This window comes from Oncorhynchus nerka, linkage group LG28 (genome assembly GCF_034236695.1).
Source record: "Oncorhynchus nerka isolate Pitt River linkage group LG28, Oner_Uvic_2.0, whole genome shotgun sequence".
Taxonomy (NCBI): domain Eukaryota; kingdom Metazoa; phylum Chordata; class Actinopteri; order Salmoniformes; family Salmonidae; genus Oncorhynchus; species Oncorhynchus nerka.
The window spans coordinates 44,627,646-44,641,828 of record NC_088423.1 but is presented as its reverse complement, the minus strand read 5'-3'; positions in this window follow the sequence as shown (position 1 = coordinate 44,641,828).

Sequence of the window (14,183 nt, the reverse complement as noted above, 5' to 3'; positions counted from 1 at the left end):
AGCCCAGGGGAGAGCAGCAGCGCTTCAAGCCATGCCCATGTCCTCTAACCCCTTTCCAGAGTCGTAATAGGCAGATGATCATCCAAGTCACGGGAGCCACGGCCGCTTGGCCAATGATAGTGACTAGGACGGCGAAGGCAGCTGCTCCACTCAGACACCAGGTCCCAGGTACTCTTATTCAGCATGCCAACAACGAGGTAGAACACTCAGTGATGTAAAGTACTTAAGTAAAAAAAAACTCTAAAGTACTATTTAAGTTGTTTTAAGTACATTTGTAACTGTTCAAGGTTAAATAAAAAAAGTAATAAGATGAAGGCACTAGATCAGGGATCATCATGCGCAGGGCCAACTATGCTAGGACGGACACCACTCCACGCTAGCTCCAACCACGAGCGCAAGGCCAACTATGTTAGGACGGACACCACTCCACGCTAGCTCCAACCACGAGCGCAGGGCCAACTATGTTAGGACGGACACCACTCCGAGCTAGCAGAATTCATAGAAGAGCACATGCATCCACGAAGGTCAGCACTTTGTTGGAATGTATCATCTCTATAACTGCTGAAGTCATCCAAGTAACGTTGGAGCAATCAAAGGAACCATAACTAATTTAATGAGCCATTTGCAGTTTCACTGTACAGGCCGTGTCTACTAAGACTTACATGGCTTAATCTTTGGGAAAAGACTGGCCGGATCACTTAGGTAGACCCCCAAAACATTGAGGTGTACCTGGCCCATAATGAAGTGGGAGAACCAAGCGCACCCATGCGCACCCAGTGGGAGGCACCAACCTATCAACAGCTGAAGCCGTGGAAGCTGTGAGAGCTGAGGCACCACTCGAGATGTGTTCTGTTGGAGTATACAGCACAATGGAGCCAATAACAAGGTTTGAAAAACACAAAGTGACACTGATTCTGAATAGGGTGACCCAGAGGTCGGCGAAGCAATGGTCACCTGCAGGGTGTGAGAAACCAGACCTGGTAGAATGAAAATGTAACTATTCCACTCAGAACCACTTAAAAGTATCCAAATTGCAACAGGATACAAATAAGTCTAATACAAAAAAGTGTTATTTGATGAAAAAAAAGTCATTATAGAAGTGTATTTATGTCCCTTGGAGTGGCAGCTATTTCCTCTGATGTGACACATTCATGTCACACCAAGCAGAAAAAGCTGTCACGGCGTTGGAAATCTCAGGCTGTATGGTCCATTTTGGTCCTTATTGTTAACAATAAGCCTTTCATTTGATTTCACCAGAACATTTTCTCATAGCTTTTTATATTTCAATTGTTAAATAAATATGATTTATTTTCAATTATACAATCAAAAGGCGTCACACCAAAGGACTAACATGATGACCACACCGTGTGCGTCATTGTGCGCATGTTGATTTTGTCCACCCACACCAGAGGTGATCAGGACTTGCAGGTTGAAATATCAAAACAAACTCTGAACCAACTATAATTTGGGGACAGGTCGAAAAGCATTAAACATTTATGGCAATTTAGCTAGCTAGCTTGCTGTTGCTAGCTATTTTGTCCTGGGATATAAACATTGGGTTGTTATTTTACCTGAAATGCACAAGGTCCTCTACTCCGACGATTAATCCTCAGATAAAAGGGTAAACTGAGTTAGTTTCTAGTCATCTCTCCTCCTTCAGGGTTCTTCTTCTTCTCTGGACTTTATATTGAGGTTGGCAACCAACTTTAACTTTAAGGTGCATTACCATCACTGACTGGAGTGTGGACCTCAGTTCATCTTTCAATCACCCACATGGATATATGCTCTTAAAAACCAATGAGGACATGAGAGAGACGGGACTTGCATCACAAATAGAACCAAGTTCTATTTTAGTGCCTGGCTACGAAGACCCTCTTTGATCTGCGCAAGCAGTGTGGATTGTCATGGAAATTTCCTCTATTTACCAAATCATGAGCGCAAACCACAACACAAGTCAGAGTTAGTTATCAAAGTCCATCTTTAATTATATGAGCTCTATCACAACCCTGTGACTCTCAGATCAATTCAGTGTCTATCAATGAATTCTCCGAGAGCCCCCTCTACATTGCAACTGAGATCCTTTAATAGCAAAGAACACACATAGTCAGACAGCATAGACATAATAAATCGTTCAGCTTTGTCTCCTTACTCAAACCCAGAACCATATCAACAGGCATATATCAAATTGTCATTTAGATACAACCAATTCTAAATACAACCAATCCTGGACAAACTCACTGGGAGCATAGAATGATTCCAGACACTGCCATCCTCCTCTCCCCAATGGGAAAAGTAGGGAGTGACTGGCACACAGACACAGTGGAGCAAAAGATATGTTTACACATGATGACACCTTGACCTCTCCCCTCTCTGCGGCCCATGCAACTTAGTCTTGGCATAGAACAGATAACTGCCAATGGCCACCACTATAGTACAACAAAATACATTCTTATGAGAAATAACTCATAAGCATATGATGAATATAAAACATCTTATCTATGTTACCCCCCAATTCTGATTATTCCCCAACAGGGTGCAATTATTTAATAACATGTATGTGAGTGGTGTGGTCAGCATGTAAGAAATCTCTTTGATGACGGCAGAAAAGTACAATATTTGTATTCATATTTTTGATAAAGCTTACAATCTGTTCAGACCATGTGCTCCAGCAATATCTTTTGTACTTCCTCATTGCAGGAGAACCTTCCCCTGCAATGGTGCCCAAATGCTGGCTTATTGTTTAAACACAGAATTGTCATACCATGTGGATATTGATTATATAGGACAAAATGTAGTCAAGCCGCTACCGCTGAGCAGAAAAGGCAGAGCTATTAGAGAAGGGAGGAGATAGGAATCCCATTGAGCAATGAATGGAGGAACGTATAACACCTCTCCCAGCAGTCTGTCGATCAATCGCGTTCACGTCATGTTGCGTCACGCGGTTGCTAAGCGTCAGCAATCCCTTCTCAAAGTCAGGGTATGAGTCAAAACCTGCCTATTTTCCTCAAAAGTACGTAACGTCACGATTCCAAATCAACAGTATAGGTCGTTATCAATAAAGCTTTTATCTGGATTCACCTGATCAGTCTATCATGGAAAGAGCAGGTGTTCTTAATATGTTGTACACTCAGTGTAGATGGCAAGCAAATATAACAATATTTGGATATAGCCACCTAGTTTATCCCCTGAAAGTTAGTTTCCTAACTAGCCATATTGACGTGGTCTGTTATTAGCTAGCTAGCCAATTTAACGTGGTCCATTAATCAATGTAGCCTATCATGCCTGTCAGCAGCAATCGTGATTAAACACGCTAAAAACACTGTTGAAAAGGGGATAATAGCTAACTTCACTAGGTAGGCCTATGTTGGTTGGAGAAAAAAAAGTAGATTATGTCTATTTACCACTACAACGTTTCTACCGGTAGCTTGCAAAGTAACTATCAGCTAACTATACATCGGCAAATGCGCACTTCAGCTGCTAGATAGGCAGAGCCCACAAACATGGGAAATTAACCTACATCAATTAAACTTGTAGTTTACTTTGATTTTATATCAAACAAATACTCAATTAATGGTGGGCAATATTGAGAGATACGTGATATTAGCCTCAACATACCTGAAATTACATTTACATTTAAGTCATTTAGCAGACGCTCTTATCCAGAGCGACTTACAAATTGGTGCGTTCACCTTAAGACATCCAGTGGAACAGCCACTTTACAATAGTGCATCTAAATCTTTTAAGGGGGGTGAGAAGGATTACTTTATCCTATCCTAGGTATTCCTGAAAGAGGTGGGGTTTCAGGTGTCTCCGGAAGGTGGTGATTGACTCCGCTGTCCTGGCGTCGTGAGGGAGTTTGTTCCACCATTGGGGGGCCAGAGCAGTGAACAGTTTTGACTGGGCTGCGCGGGAACTGTACTTCCTCAGTGGTAGGGAGGCGAGCAGGCCAGAGGTGGATGAACGCAGTGCCCTTGTTTGGGTGTAGGGCCTGATCAGAGCCTGGAGGTACTGAGGTGCCGTTCCCCTCACAGCTCCGTAGGCAAGCACCATGGTCTTGTAGCGGATGCGAGCTTCAACTGGAAGCCAGTGGAGAGAGCGGAGGAGCGGGGTGACGTGAGAGAACTTGGGAAGGTTGAACACCTGACGGGCAGCGGCGTTCTGGATGAGTTGTAGGGGTTTAATGGCACAGGCAGGGAGCCCAGCCAACAGCGAGTTGCAGTAATCCAGACGGGAGATGACAAGTGCCTGGATTAGGACCTGCGCTGCAATGACATGAAAATTGATGTTTACTGATCATGATAAGCATGCAGTTACTTGCTGTATAACTCTGATGATAGAGTTTTAGATGGAATCATGGAAAATGTGTAGTTCTGACTATGCTCTTCAAGAGGTAATGATATTACAACCAAATAATTTACATTTATTTAACAATCCCTTGAAAACGGCACTCAGTTATTAATGGTTTTAGAGGAGTTGGGGGGTCTCTTTTGGCCCCCAGCAGGCAAATCAAACGCTATGCACCTTATTGTGACATTTTATTGATAACGACCTATACTGATATTACAGAGAACAAGTTAATTCTCACATCTCGGAAATATTTGAAATGTTGTACTTCTTGTTCACGAAATTCATGCTAATGTTTGGTTTTGAGCTAGAGCCCAGTTGACTTCCCATTCACTCCTTGGAGACCCCTCCTTGTCCCAGAATCACCCAGAATGCTCCATGCAGCCCAGTGACGACACATGGGCAACGTACACACTGGCTGTTAATACAATGGAGCTGCCCATCTCCTCGTCCAATGGTCACTTTTGTATATTATCTACCTCACTTTCTTTGGCAATGTTAACACATGTATCCCATACCAATAAAGCCCCTTGAATTGAGAATTGAGAATTGGTTGTGTGCCACGTCTATGATTGAGTAGTCGGGCACCAGATTATGGAAAGCCGTTTGGGTCTTTGCGTGTCAAATAAACTTGACTGCTTGTCACACAATAATTTAACACGTTAATAAAACATTTACGTAGTCATTACACATTGATTAACACTATCATTCGTATATATCATATGTCACCGCGATTCACCGATACATATGCTATGATGCTGGTAAAGTTTTTATAGAGCCAGATAGCTGCTAAAAGGTTGAACGTATGTATCCTTAGGATCGTAAGAAAATTCATATGTAAATTGTTAGGATCATAAGAAAAGTAATGCGTGAAACATGAAACGTAACGGTTCAATTTGATCTGTTTACAGGTTCAATTCTTACTTTACGTCTCCCTTTACTCGGTTACATATCTTTTTAGATATATACACACTTTTGTCAGGAATGTGGCATCTGCAAAGGACATGAACCGAAAGTAGCTAGTCAATCAAGCAACTCTAGCCCAGACTTTAGATTTACTTTGCAGCTTCCGAGTTCATGCAGCTTCCGAGTTCACAAAATAAAGTAGTTTGTTGTAGAACTGCAGTCAATAACGACATTATACCATGTATAGACTTGGGCCTTCAGCAAATGACTTGTGTGAGAATTATACTTTAAAGACACAGCAAAATAGAAAGCAAATATGATTTAGGCTAGGCCTATTCCACTATCTAAATATACCATAATGTAGTGTGTTATTTAATGGCCATATAAGTATTTTAATACATTTTTTATAGCCGCGTGGGGCTACTGTGGTGATCATGTAACCTAATGAATTACACTTTTTCCAGTATTTGGGATCACGGACTGTCAGCCTTATGTTAGGCATTTTGACTGTTTTATTAGTGAATTCCACTCTGTACTTAGGCTTGTTATAACCATTTGCGTTGCACAACCCCATTACGCAGAGGCTGTATCCATATCAATAAATGAGACAACTAAATATTGATTAACTCTTGACTATAACCTGTCCTGAGGCCTATAATAAAAACAGTTATAAAACACAAATATAGTTCTAAAATTATTTGGCAAGACACCAGTGCCCCAAATTATAGAAGATTTGCAATGCCTACAAGTTGAAGGCCTATATTTATTATTTGAATAGGCCTATATTAAACATAGAATTAATAAAGTGACAGGCTAAATAACGTTTGAGAATTTAGATAATTTTGAATACACACATGGATTTCAATAAAACTAATGGATATGACTGTTATATTCTCTTTAAGTTACAACTCAGACAAATGACAGAATGGATGACTTACTGACTGACTGAACTGAATGAAGGATGAATTAAATGTTCAAATATGTTGGAATGATGAGTTGTATGCATCATGCGTGCTCTGCACTTTATTTGGCTAGTAGGCAAATAGGCCTACATTAGGGTATAATGATTATGGCTGCATGCCTCCAGAGGGTATCTTCTGAGGGGTGCTTTTCCGAAGGCGCATTGTGCTGTCGTGCTGCATGGAGAACACAAGCTCTTCAACAGGGCAGCAGTGTCGCGATGGAGGGAATAGACTATACAGAGACTACCTAAGACCACTGCAACAGAGTTATTGTAAAGTGTGGAAATAAGCTTATGCCAGACTTAGCATATGTTGTCACGACTTCCCCCGAAGTCAGCTCCTCTCCTTGTTTGGGCGGCGGTTGACGTCACTGGCTTTCTAGCCATCGCCGCTCCATTTTTCATGTATCCATTTGTTTTGTCTTGTTCCCTGCACACCTGATTATCATTCCCCAATCAAACTACATGTATTTATTCCTCTGTTCCCCATCATGTCTTTGTGTAAGATTGTTTGTGTTACGTGTGTATTTTTGATGCGCCAGACTTGTGACTGTTTTGCGCATTTTGCACTTTTGCCTAAATAAAGTGTGCGCCTGTTCACAAATCTCTGCTCTCCTGCACCTGACTTCGCTACCAGTACGCACACAATCCGACATACGTTTAACCTCTCTCTTGTTCATTTCATTTTTAACGAGGCAAGTCAGTTATTAAGAAAAAAATATAATTTACAATGACGACATACCAAAAAGCAAAAGGCCTCCTGCGAGGTCAGGGGCCTGGGATAAAAAATAAAATAATAAATACAGTATTAATATAGGACAAAACACACATCACAACAAGAGAGACATCACAACACTACATAAAGAGAGACCTAAGACAACAATATAGCAAGGCAGCAACACATGACAATACAGCATGGTAGCAACACAACATAACAACATCATGGTGAGAACACAACATGGTAGAAGCACAAAACATGGTACAAACATTATTGGGCACAGTCAACAGCACAAAGGTCAAGAAGGTAGAGACAACAATACATCACACAAAGCAGCCACAACTGTCATTATAAGAGTGTCCATGATTGAGTCTTTGAATGAAGAGATTGAGATAAAACTGTCCAGTTTGAGTGTTTGTGCAGCAAACTGAAAAGAGGAGCGACCCAGGGATGTGGGTGCTTTGTGGACCTTTAACAGAATGTGACTGGCAGAACGGGTGTTGTATGTGGAGGATGAGGGCTGCAATAGATATCTCAGATGGGGGGAGTGATGCCTAAGAGGATTTTATAAATAAGCATCAACCAGTGGGTCTTGCGACGGGTATACAGAGATGACCAGTTTACAGAGGAGTATAGAGTGCAGTGATGTGTTCTATAAGGAGCATTGGTGGCAAATCTGATGGCCGAATGGTAAAGAACATCTAGCCTCTCGAGAGCACCCTTACCTGCCGATCTATGAATTACATCTCCGTAATCTAGCATGGGTAGGATGGTCATCTGAATTAGGGTTAATTTGGCAGCTGGGGTAAAAGAGTAGTTAATACGATAGAGGAAACCAAGTCTAGATGTAACTTTAGCCTGCAGCTTTGATATGTGCTGAGAAGGACAGTGCACCGTCTAGCCATACTCCCAAGTACTTGTATGAGGTGACTACCTCAAGCTCTAAACCTTCAGAGATAATAATAACACCTGTGGGAAGAGGGGCATTCTTCTTACCAAACCACATGACCAAGCTAACGTTATAAGCAGCTAACTAGCTTCATCCGGCTCCCGTGTCTTAAATGGTCCGACACCTATGTAAAACTAGCCACAGTAAGGATTAGCCACAATAGTGGCATTTATAGTTTGCCTTCAAAATAAAAGCCCCTCTTGAAAGTGACACAAATGGATACAAATAGTGGAATCATGCCAAATTTGGACTATATAATGTTAAACAAGGTTGGAATGTTGTTATATAAATTCAACAAAAGACAGCGATTAATTAATTTGACACACTGATACGCAGAGACAGTCCTGGGCCGCCCCATGGAATGGCAAGCGGGTGGGGGAGGGCCCTCTAACTCAGCTGGTGCAGGGCAGCTGGGCCCCATGCTTAGATACTGAGTGCAATGCCGGAGACTGGCCACGGCTGAAGCAAGTGGCTCGCCTACTGTGGTGGAGGAATGTTGCATGCCGGCCACAACTATTGTTGGCAGCTCGCTGGCTGTGGTTGAGGCTGGTGACTCTTTCACCACTGCTGAAAGCAATGACTCCCATGGTGGACCATGTGGTGATCCCTGGGCAATGATCATCAAGGATCTGGAGGTGGCTGGGCCCCAAAGTAGAGGTCAGGTGGTCTCCCACGTGGGAGGGGCTGAGGGTCGTCCAAGGCAGGTGGCAGGCGACCCCCCAGAACTAGAGACAGCAGGCCCCCCGGGTCAGGGAATGGTGGTTCCCCTAGGTCAGGGAGCTGAGGGCCTAGCAGGGCAGGGGAATTGGAACTTACTACTAAATCTGAGGATTTCAAGCCAGGCATGGTGCAGGCTGCAAATCTAGTCGAGCAGGGATCGTGTAGTCTAGCGCTAGTATAGGCGACTGGGTACAGGCTGAGGGTTGAGAACGGTCTAACTGCACACCTAGAGGAGCAGATAACTCTGGATCTAGGGGAGCAGGAGACCTAAGGCCTAGAACTAGGGCGGTGGTTTGGAGTGGAGCACTGAGGGAGCTGACTGCTTGCCGACTGAGGATGGGGGCTACGGACCAACTGAGGGCAGATGCTGCAGACCTAGTAGGGCAGAGAACCTATAGCCTGGCAGAGCAGTGGACTGAGGGCCGACTAGAGCTGGACACAGCGAAACTTAACGGCTGAAGGCTCAAAGCCTAGTGCTGATAACTTTGGGCCTGACAGGGAGAACGTCTCTGTACCTGACAGAGAAACCGACTCCGGACCTGACAGGGAAACTGACTCTGGACCAGACAGGGAAAACGACTCTGGACCTGACAGGGAAACTGACTCTGGACCTGACAGAGAAATTGACTCTGTACTTGACAGGGAGAATGACGCTGGTCCTGCCACAGAAACTGATGCTGGACCTGACAGGGAGAATGACTCTGGACCTGACGACTTTGGTTTTGCCCTATATAGTGCTGTCCAGTTAAATCATGATGTTGAGGCCCATCACTGTACTCTTATTCCCCACTGTTGGCTTAAGCGCACATATAGCCTACATCAGTGGTTCCCAACCTTTTTTGGTTACCCTACTACAGAACTGAATTTTGCTCTGCCCGGAGTACTCCTGAAGTACCCCTTCACGTGCATTGTACCAGTAACCATATGGACTCATGAGTCTTTTCAAGTACCCCCTGTAGATAGGCCAATTAAGTCCTAGTACCCCTGGTTGGGAACCACTGGCCAACATGATGAGATTATAATGGACAAAATAGCAAGATTATTTTGTCAAAGGGCAGCCAAGCATCGATGATCATGTCACCATTATAAGACCCTTGATATTTATCGAAAAGGAACATCAAGCTCATCACCTTGCACGTTCACCACCCTGTGGTTATCATAATATATTTCATCTGTAGCCTAATAAACTGCATGCTTTGCCGACAAGTCATAGTGGCAGGACCACACAACATGTCATCGCGTCTCCAAGTTTACTTCGATGTGATGGTTATTATATCAATATTTGCGCATAAAAGCTTCTCCACCAACATTTCTCACATAATTAATTTTACCAACACTAAATGACCCCACCTTGTCTAGCGTATTTTATTTTGTAGACATTTGGAAAGTTTACCGGAAAATGTTCTGTTTCCATCAGACCTGTCATTTTATATCCGAAATTGACTTTACTCACGTAAAAAGGTTGGAGGGAAACCTGGTTACTGAGGAGGAAAAAGTAACACAATATTCTCATCTGGAATGGATAGTGTTATGATAAGGGATAATCTTTCTTGTCCAAACAACGTACTTTTTTTTCAAAACATGAATTACATTCAGATGTCTTCAATTACTAATAGGTTATAGTATGATGAACATAGCCTACTTATTGATACTGATGATTTGTGCTACAGATGGTTTGTTTACGTTTCTACAGTTGTGGCTAAATGGCGTATGCCTACAGCTCCATCTAGTGGTTGCGTCGGGGACATCAGTGTTTAGTATTTTATTAGAATCCCCAATTAGGCTTCTCTTCCTGGGGTCCAAACAGGAAACAAAATACAACAAATAAAATACATTAAATAACTAACACTATATTTTACAATACATAATACAATTCAAAATATATAAAATGTCTGTGTCTCTTCACAGACCCCAGTTTTTTCTTAAAATCTTGTTTTATTGCTAGCTTGAGTTACCTGGGGTGACAGAGATTTCCATGTAGGCATGGCTCTATTTAACTGTGCATTTCCCAGCCTTTGTTCTGGACCTGGGGGCTGTGAAGAGACCTCTGGCTGAATGTCTGGTGTAGTATCAATGAGTGTCCAAACTGTGTGCCAACTACTTAAACAGACAGTTTGGTATCTTTAACCCATCAACACCTCACACAAAGACCAATAGTGATGCAGTCAGTCTCTCCTCAACTTTGAGCCAGGAGTGATTGACATGCATACTACTGACATTCGTCCTCCATGTACAGTACAGCTAAGTGAAATACATGCTGCTCTGTTCTGGACCAACTGCAATTTTCATATGTCCTTCTTTGAAGCATATGACCACACAACTGGGCAGTAGTCCAGGTGCGACAAAAATAGGGTCTGTAGGACCTGCCTGGTTCATTTAGATGTCAAAAAAGCAGAGCAACGCCTTATCATGGACATACTACCCATTTTAGCAACCTTTGATTCTATATGTTTTGACCATGACAGCTTGCTATCTAGGGTTACACCCAGCAGTTTAGTCTCCTCAACTTGCTCAATCGCCACATTATTCAGTAATAGATCTAGATCAGGTTTAGGGTTGAGTGAGTGATTTGTCCAAGAAACTATGCTTTTAGGATAGGATAAAGTAATCCTTCTCACCCCCCCCCCCCCCCCCTTAAAAGATTTAGATGCACTATTGTAAAGTGGCTGTTCCACTGGATGTCATAAGGTGAACGCACCAATTTGTAAGTCGCTCTGGATAAGAGCGTCTGCTAAATGACTTAAATGTAAATGTTTTAGTTTGAGATATTTAGCGCGACTATTTCTAGTTACCCATTCTAAAACGGACTGGAGCTCTATGTTAATGGTGTCAGTTATTTATTTTACTGTCATAGCTGATGTGAATACGGTTGAGTCAGCAGTGTACAAAGACACAGGCTTTTTTCAAGATCAGTGGAAGGTCATGAGTAAAAACAGAAAACAATGTCCCAAGCTGAATGTCCTGTGGTACACCACACTAAACCGAATTTGTATTATAGAAGCTTCCATTAAAGAAAACCCTCGGTGTTCTTTTAGATAGATAACTCTCAATCCATGATAAGGCAAAAATATAGAGACTTGGTTTGCTAAGCATCGGTAAACCATTAAACGGTGCTTTGCTATTCTTGGGCAGTGGAATGACCTTTGCCTCCCTTCAGGCCTGAGGGCACACAGTCTTCTAGGCCTAAATTGAAGATATGGCAAACAGGAGTCGCAATGTATTCCGCTACCAACTTCAGCAATTTACTGTACCATCAAGGTTGTCAGTACCAGGTGGCTAGTCCTTGTTGATAGATAGCAACAATGTTTTTACCTCTTCCACACCAACTTTGCAGAACTCAAAACTACAGTGCTTGTATTTCATTACTTGGTCCATTATGCATGAATATGAAGGCTCTGTGTTTGTTCTTTTTTATTGTATTGTATTTGATTTATTTTATTTCATCTTTATTTAACCAGGTAGGCTAGTTGAGAACAAGTTCTCATTTACAACTGCGACCTGGCCAAGATAGCATAGCAGTGTGAACAGACAACAACACAGAGTTACACATGGAGTAAACAATTAACAAGTCATTAACACAGTACAAAAAAGGGAAAAAAAGAGGCTATATACATTGTATGCAAAAGGCATGAGGAGGTAGGTGAATAATTACAATTTTGCAGATTAACACTGGAGTGATAAATGATCAGATGGTCATGTACAGGTAGAGATACTAGTGTGCAAAATAGCAGAAAAGTAAATAAATATAAACAGTATGGGGATGAGGTAGGTAAATTGGGTGGGCTATTTACCGATGGACTATGTTAGCTGCTCAGATAGCAGATGTTTGAAGTTGGTGAGGGAGATAAAAGTCTCCAACTTCAGCGATTTTTGTAATTCGTTCCAGTCACAGGCAGCAGAGAACTGGAACGAAAGGCGGCCAAATGAGGTGTTGGCTTTAGGGATGATCAGTGAGATACACCTGCTGGAGCGCGTGCTACGGGTGGGTGTTGCCATCATGACCAGTGAACTGAGATAAGGCGGAGCTTTACCTAGCATGGACTTGTAGATGACCTGGAGTCAGTGGGTCTGGCGACGAATATGTAGCGAGGGCCAGCCGACTCAAGCATACAGGTCGCAATGGTGGGTGGAATAAGATGCTTTAGTGACAAAACGTATGGCACTGTGATAAACTGCATCCAGTTTGCTGAGTAGAGTATTGGAAGCTATTTTGTAGATGACATCGCCGAAGTCGAGGATCGGTAGGATAGTCAGTTTTACTTGGGTATGTTTGGCGACGTGAGTGAAGGAGGCTTTGTTGCGGAATAGAAAGCCGACTCTAGATTTGATTTTAGATTGGAGATGTTTGATATGAGTCTGGAAGGAGAGTTTACAGTCTAGTCAGACACCTAGGTACTTATAGATGTCCACATATTTTAGGTCGGAACCATCCAGGGTGGTGATGCTAGTCGGGCGTGCGAGTGCAGGCAGCGAACGGTTGAAAAGCATGTATTTGGTTTTACTAGCATTTAAGAGCAGTTGGAGGCCACGGAAGAAGTGTTGTATGGCATTGAAGCTCGTTTGGAGGTTAGATAGCACAGTGTCCAAGGAAGGGCCAGAAGTACACAGAATGGTGTCGTCTGCGTAGAGGTGGATCAGGGAATCGCCCGCAGCAAGAGCAACATCATTGATATATACAGAGAAAAGAGTCGGCCCGAGAATTGAACCCTGTGGCACCCTCATAGAGACTGCCAGAGGACCGGACAACATGCCCTCCGATTTGACACACTGAACTCTGTCTGCAAAGTAGTTGGTGAACCAGGTAAGGCAGTCATTAGAAAATTTTGACAGAGTCGAAAGCCTTGGCCAGGTCGATGAAGACGGCTGCATGTCATGGCTAAGTTTTCTAATCTTGTCAACAAAAAAGTTATTAAAGTGGTTGGCAATATCAAAGGGTTTTGTTATGAACAAGCCTTCTGCCACATTGAAGGATGCAGTTGAGTTTGCTGCCATCATTCTTTATCTAATTTATCAACAACTGTAGCATTGTAGCTAAGCCTACCCCTAACCATAACCTCATTCTCCTAACCTGCCACGATAATTTACCTAACCAACCACGTTAATTATCCTAACCTGCTATGTAAACAAACCACTCTGGTGACAAATTATAGTTATCATATTCTACACCCCCCCCCCCTACAAAACATAGAAACGTGCCATTTTCACATATCTTGATGTTGGGGCGGTGCTGGAGATTCTGAATATTATGTAGAAACATTTTGCAATTTCCGTTGAAGGACCAATGGAATGGTCTAACATGTACACTGGGTGCCTGGCCAGGCCATGCAAAACGAATCACCACTGTGTCGACGAATGAATGAACACAAGAGTTTTGCGGGAAATATTAAGGCAATGGATCTAGATATCCTAAGAAGGGGTACATGTTTCATCAAGCGATGTCTTATCGCAATTCTAACCCGTTAAGTAGTGAGTAAAATGTGTATATGATTTTCGTAATGATCATACTAGCAAGTCTTCTCTCTTTCGATGCTCTGCAAACCAAAAATATAGAGACTTGGTTTAGCAAAATATCAGACACCCCTGTC